Genomic DNA, 6,784 nt, shown 5'->3' with positions numbered 1-6,784 from the left:
TGAAAATCTAATAACATGAAATCCTTTGATACAGAAATTCTACTTCTATCAATTTATAAAAAGGCATAATTTTTAAGTGTACCCAAAATCTATATGTAGAAGAGGGTTTATAATAAACTCACTAACAGATATTGAAAATCTAATAACATGAAATCCTTTGATACAGAAATTCTACTTCTATCAGTTTATAAAAGGGCATAATTTTTAAGTGTACACAAAATCTATATGTAGAAGAGGGTTTATAATAAACTCGTTTGTAATAACAAATTGTTAAGAAAATTTGGGGTGGACCTAAATGTCCAACAGTGCTGGGATAAAAAATTCTGTTACATTTAGTGAATAAATTATTCTTACCTCCTGGCCACTAATATCTTTGTTGACTCTTCTGCCTCCGTCATCACATTAAATCTAAGCATTCCTCTCCTTTCCAAGTCTCTCCTGTAATTACCATCGGTTCACTCAAAAATTACTTATCGACACCCCCTCGGAGTCAGGAATCACACTAGGAACTGGGGATAAAGCTTTCAACAACTCAAAGTCCCTTTTTTCATAAAGTTTATAAACTTTGTGAAGAACACAAAGAAGAAAACAGGCAATTATAATATCACATGACAAGTGCTGCGATGTGGGAAATACAGGATGCTCTGGAGTATGTTGGGCAGACCCCTAAACTAGATCTGGGTGCATTCAGGATGACTTCTTGGAAGTCACTTCTTCAGGATGACTAGAAATTAAGTAGAAGAAAGTAAGAAGGGGGAGTGGGGGAGTGGGAGGGGGAGGGGGTAACGTCCCAGAGATAATAGCATGCACAGACTCAGACGTAAAAGAGAGCAAAGCAAATTTAAGGAACTGGAAGTATTTCAGAATAGTCACTTCTTCAGGATGACTAGAAATTAAGTAGAAGAAAGTAAGAAGGGGGAGTGGGGGAGGGGGAGGGGGAAGGGGTAACGTCCCAGAGATAATAGCATGCACAGACTCAGACGTAAAAGAGAGCAAAGCAAATTTAAGGAACTGGAAGTATTTCAGAACAGCATGAGCACAGGAATGTCAGGAACGGCTAGCAAGAAATGCATCCGTGACCAGCCAGCTTCCAGTCGCACTCAACCTCAAAACAAAGCGCCTAGTTGACGCATGTGCTGGGTGTCTCCACAGGAATAGGCTACACGCCCCTCAAGTCCCCAGCCTCACAGCACAATCGCCACCTGCATCCCTCCCTGCAGCCCTGGTCATTCTGTGAATCTCAGTCACATGGGCAACACCATGCGTGGGCTCTCGGCCTCTCTCCCTCCACATCTCACAGCCGAGGGTCCCCAGGAAGCAACCTCTGAGGTGGAGGGTAGTGTCGGGGAGGTTTATGCAGGAGTGCCCTTGGGGTGGCCTCCTGTGGGTGGGGGAGGTGGAGGCAGCACTGAGCAGAGCAGTGGGCGGCGGCCACACAGGCACACCGCGGAGCTGCACGGGTCTGTGAGAGCGGGATAAGGGGTCTTCACGGCTCCTCCTCAGTCTTGGGACGAGAGCCCCGGAAGAGCGGGCCTGGGGACGTGGTCTGGAGTGGTTGGCCGCTCCGCAACCCACCCCCCGCAGCGACACAAGTCCTTCCTTGAGGCGACATGCACGGCATAGCTCCTCGCCACCACAACACGAAGTCCTCTCCTTCCTACCTGTCATCGATCTCTCTCCCTCTTTCCTCTTTTCAAATCTGTATGGAGGCCTCGTCGCTGGTGTCACTGTGTCTCCCTGGAGACCTTCCGAGTCCTCCTCCACTCTCCAGTCAGAGTCATCTTTCCAAAACCCAAATCTGACTGTCATTCCCCTGCTCAAACCCTTCCGCAGCTTCTCAAGGCCCCTAGGATAAAACCTGAACTCCCGGACATATTTTTGGTGCTGATCGCACGCCTACCTGACCCGACTCAGCGCGGGCCATTGCCCGCCTTCGCGATTCTGTGCCCGGCCCGCCACGGCCACCCGCGCTTGGGTCCTGTACCCCGCCAGCTTTTAGACGCCAGGTCCTCGCGCCAGTGTGATCCTTCCGCCCGGAACTGACTCATCTTTCAAGTCACCTGAAAGAGCCCTCCTTGGAAAGCTACACTGTCGTGCACCCCCGTTCTTCTGCATCACTGTGGGAGCGTGTCAGTTTCCCGTTTCTTTCTCCCTCCCTAACCTGTGAGCTTTGACATGACGGGGACTCTGTCAATCTTGTCAGTATTTACAAACCTGCCCAGAAGCCCAGCGCGTGGCTTAGAAGCCCGGGTCCCGCAGAGAACCGGCCCGATGTCCTGCTCAGTGAGAAAAGCGGCTGCCCAGACAAGATTCGTGGCATTATCCCATTTGACAGAGGAAAACATTTGCAGAAAAAAAATTCGAAGTATAAGTACAAACATGGTAACTGACATTGTCTCAAGTACGTAGGGTGGGGTTATCGGTCTCATCCTGGTTTTGTTTTTGTTTATCTGTGTTTTCTGAAATTTTGGGGGGCACAAGCATGTTTTTCGCTTTAATAATAACAATAAAAACAAAGCAGACTTTCTATAAAAGTAATTTAGAAGTCAAGATTTCGAGCTGCAAAAATCTATTATTTCAGAATGCATAAACTTTGCCAAGAAAAGGCATCTGAACTAATTTGTTAAATCTCCAAAAATAATGGAATTTACTCAACTCCTGACTCTTGAGTTCAAGGATTGGAATTCTCTAAGTTCACTGTTACATTCTGCTTCCATTAAAAAGGAAAATATTGCTGCTTCCCTAGAAACAGGCTTTGTTTTCAATGATGGTGTTATCTTCACTAAATTTTTCCTCTCTTCATTAAATCTGTGTATTTTGGAAGAAAGTTTTAAGTACTATCAGAAAGCACTTCACCTTCAAGTTATTTTTCTTGCACTAATTGACTATTTCTCACAATATTCTGGACTGCAGCAAAGTAGGACCAAGCACACCACAGTCCTTCTTGCTATGTGGAACCCATTGTTAGGTCTGTTAGGTTGTTAATCAGGATGAGACAATCATATATTTAGTCTACATTTGTGCTTATTCAATGCCAATATCTTAATTTCCAGAACAGCATGGTTTTATCAGTTATGTGTGAAAACCATTTCACAGCACATAGCCATCTTCTTTTTCCAGATCCTCTCAGAAATCTCTGCTTCCTGGTTTCTCATTTCCCCCCACCCTGTGCCCCACCCTCTGATGGAGAACAGCAGGCTTTTGGGCAGCAGCTACTGTTGGGGGTTGGGGGGGTAGGCCCTGGGGCTGCTGATTGCAGGTCGCTTAAGAAGGTTAACCAAATACCCACTAGCACCTTAGCTCTCAGTCCAGTTTATCTGGGCGCCTAGGTGAGAATGGTGTTTGCTAACAAGGAACAGAAACCCAGCTAAGTTTTGAAAGGGTTCCCCAGCTAAGGGAAAGGGTCTCCGAGAAATGGACGAGAGAAGAGGACTGGCCTATAGAGAGTGGCAAAACGCAGGGCTGGGAAAGGCAGCGACAAGCCAGAAGAACATCTCCCTTGTCATTTTCCCAGACTTCCTGCAGAGGTGGTTTGCAATCAGATGGTTTTGTTATCGTTCTGCGGGCGCAGGTGCCGCACTCATGCTAGGAGAGGACAGACAAGAACAGGGCACCAAGGTCAGCGGCTGCCAGCATTAATCACCTCAATCGTAAGGGCAGCGCTGCGAGGTGGGGCGGCTGGTGTCGTCCTCATCTGACAAACAGAAACAGATTCAGGTGCCCGCGGTCCTGAGGCGCCATGTGCCCCAGCTCCACGTGCCTGACCTTCAACCTCGTCTTTTCTTCAGCTCTGCTCACTCCGCCAGGATCCCAACCTATCCCAGGCTTTAAATACCATCCATGTGCCAACTTACGGACTCAAACCGCTTTCTTTCCTGCCCTCTTGGTCCTCCGCTGGGGTGTCGGGTGTGCTCACTAACGTCACCCGTCCAAAACCGAACTCCCCCTCGGGGTCCGCACTCTGCAAACAGCAGCCCCACGCTGCCAGCGCACAGGCCAGGAATCCTGCAGTCAGTCATCCTTGATCCTCCTTACCTCACTCCCCACTTCTCACCCAAGGGAAAAAATCCCACCGGTCCTACCTAGCACGCGGATCCGAATGCGACCACTGCCGCCACCCCGCAGGCGCCTCCAGCGGCCCTCAGCCGGCTCTCAGCCCGCGCCTCCCCCGCACGCCCTGAAAACCCAAGTCCTTCCCGTGGCTCCGGAAGCTGCCCCCCAGCGCCCTTGGGACCTCCTTTGTCACCCCCGCCACGACTCTGGTGTCACTGGCCTCCCTGCTGTTCCTCAGGGACACGGGGACTCTGCACCCCCCACCCTCGCCCCCGCCCTCTGCCCGGAGCTCTTCCAGCAGATTCACCCTCACCTCCCTGAGGCTCCACCTGCTTTCCTTAAAATCGCCTCGCCCCCCGGGCACGCTCCCCTGCCCCTTCCCAGCTGTTTCCCCCGCTTAGCACCGGGCGCCCCTGCTCCGCTGCATGGTTTACTCCCCCAGCCACCACTCGCACGCGCGCAGACACTCGCTCGCACGCGCGCACACTCGCACGCACGCGCACACACTAGAAGCAGGTGCGCGGGAGGCGGGGGTTGCTCACTGTTCCACTCTGTTTCTTCACCGCTTTCCTGGAAGAGCGTCTGGCGCAGGGCAGGCGTTCAATAAGTATTTGTTGAACTAAAGGATGAATATATTTGCATAATCCTAACCCTGTGCGTTTAAAGGTGTTTGCTCTTATAAATCCCCTAAGAGGCAGAGGCATTCCTGTAGAATGTGCCTAGGGCCCGGTATGTTTTTACACACAGTGACGTGGAGGATTTCGTGCTTATTCTTCATGACTCGGGCACACCACCTGGAACATGAAATTCTCGATGCGCTATAGCCCAGTACAGCGGCTCAAATGCAAAGGTCTACAGCAAATCAACATCACTAGGGTTGCAGAAAGCGATTATGTCCTCAGCTGCAGTAGCCTTAAGTAAGAATTACAGTTATTCGCAACAGCGCTGGTTATTGACGGGTTTCTCCCAGCTCTAGGCTCTCCCACCCAAGACTGCTCTGTAATTCTTTCTCTTTTAATTGTGGTAAAATGTACATAACATAAAATGTGTCATTTTAACCATTTTTAAGTATACTGTTCAGTGGCATTAGGTACATTCACAATGTTGTGCAACCATCACCACCATTCATTTCCAGAATTTTCATCATTCCAAACTGAAACTTTGTACTCATCAAACAATTCCCCATTTTCCTTTCCCCCCAGTCTCTTTCCTGTCTCTATAAATTTGACTCCCTCAGGTACCTCATATAAGTGGAATCATGCAATATTTGTCCTTTTGTGACTGGCTTATCTCACCATAATGTCCTCAAGGTTCATCCATGGTGTAGCATGTGTCAGAATTTCCTCTTTTTTTAAGGTTGAATAATGTTTCATATGTCTAGACCACATTTTGTTTATCCATCTGTATGTCCCTGGACACCTGGGTTACTTTCACCTTTTGATTATTGTGAATAACACTGCTGTGAAAATGGGTGTACAAATATCTGTTTTTGAGTCCCTGCTTGGAGTTCTTTGGGGTACATACCCAGAAGTTGAATTGCTGGATAATATGGTGTCTTAGTCCATTTGGGCCACCATAACACAATACCACAGACTGGGTAGCTTACAACATAAATTTGGTGCTGGCAGATCTGGTGTCTGGCAAGGACATTCTTCCTGCCTTGCAGACTGCTACCTTCTCATTGTGGCAGGAGGAGATCGGTTCTCTCAGGTCTCTTCTTTAAAAGGCACTAATCCTATTCATGAAGGCCCCACCCTCATGACTTAATTACCTTCCAAAGGCCCTACCTCCAAATCCCATTACATGGGGGATTTAGATGTGAATTTAGATGTGAATTTGGTGGAGACACAGACAACATTCGCTCCGTAGTATGTGGTCATTCTATGTTTCATTTTTTGAGGAAACTAGTGTTTCCTCACTGCTCCCTGACTCTGAGGCTGGCTAGGACTCTGCAAACCTTGTTCCCTGGACTGCCTCACCAGCTGGCTTTCCATTATTTTCTACCAATGAGAGTTGAAGACAAGAAACCAGAAGGAAAGAAAAGAGCAGAAGGGACTTTCTGTTTCTAGCTCTTATTAATGCTGGCAGCAGATAAAACTAAAATTCCAATCCTCTCGGCCCTCCAGCAGCAACTTCTCTGTGTCCCCCCAGACACCTCTTCAGTGACCAAACACTAGCACCACAGCATTTGCCTCACCGTGCAAGAGTCAGCCATAAGGGACCCTTTCCCTGAGTTCCAAAGTTCTGGCAACACCACCTCTTCTCTCTCTTCCCCACGTCCTAAGGATGACAGCTGCTTCTAATATCTGGGTCACCTACAGTGGCAGTTTGTTTTTTCAACTTTCCCCTGTAGCTACTTTCCTGAATTAAATCCCTCTTGTTGAAATACCTAGCATGGCATCTGTTTCCATGACTGGATCCTGACCAACAGGGTCACCTGGTATTTACTCTTTAATCTCTAGAGACATGTTCACTGAGTATGAATAGTCCAGGTTTAGAAAGGTTCACATAGCCTGTAGAATAAGTCTTTCATCTTTGCAGCCTCCCTTTTGTATTAATAAAGTTTGCCAGTTCAATAAAAGCAGATCCCTCTCTGTTTTCACTTAAAATCATTTCTTCCAAGACTTCAGTCATCCAGAATCTATGTTAGCATTTTTCTTCCAAAGAAAAACAAAAACGCTGCCTTCCAAAAGTATTTAGAGACAAAGGAAAAAGAAAATAAGGAGACATA

Source organism: Galeopterus variegatus, unplaced genomic scaffold, assembly GCF_000696425.1.
Source record: "Galeopterus variegatus unplaced genomic scaffold, G_variegatus-3.0.2 Scaffold750, whole genome shotgun sequence".
Taxonomy (NCBI): domain Eukaryota; kingdom Metazoa; phylum Chordata; class Mammalia; order Dermoptera; family Cynocephalidae; genus Galeopterus; species Galeopterus variegatus.
The sequence above is the reverse complement of the archived record's forward strand: the minus strand, read 5'-3'. Positions refer to the sequence as shown.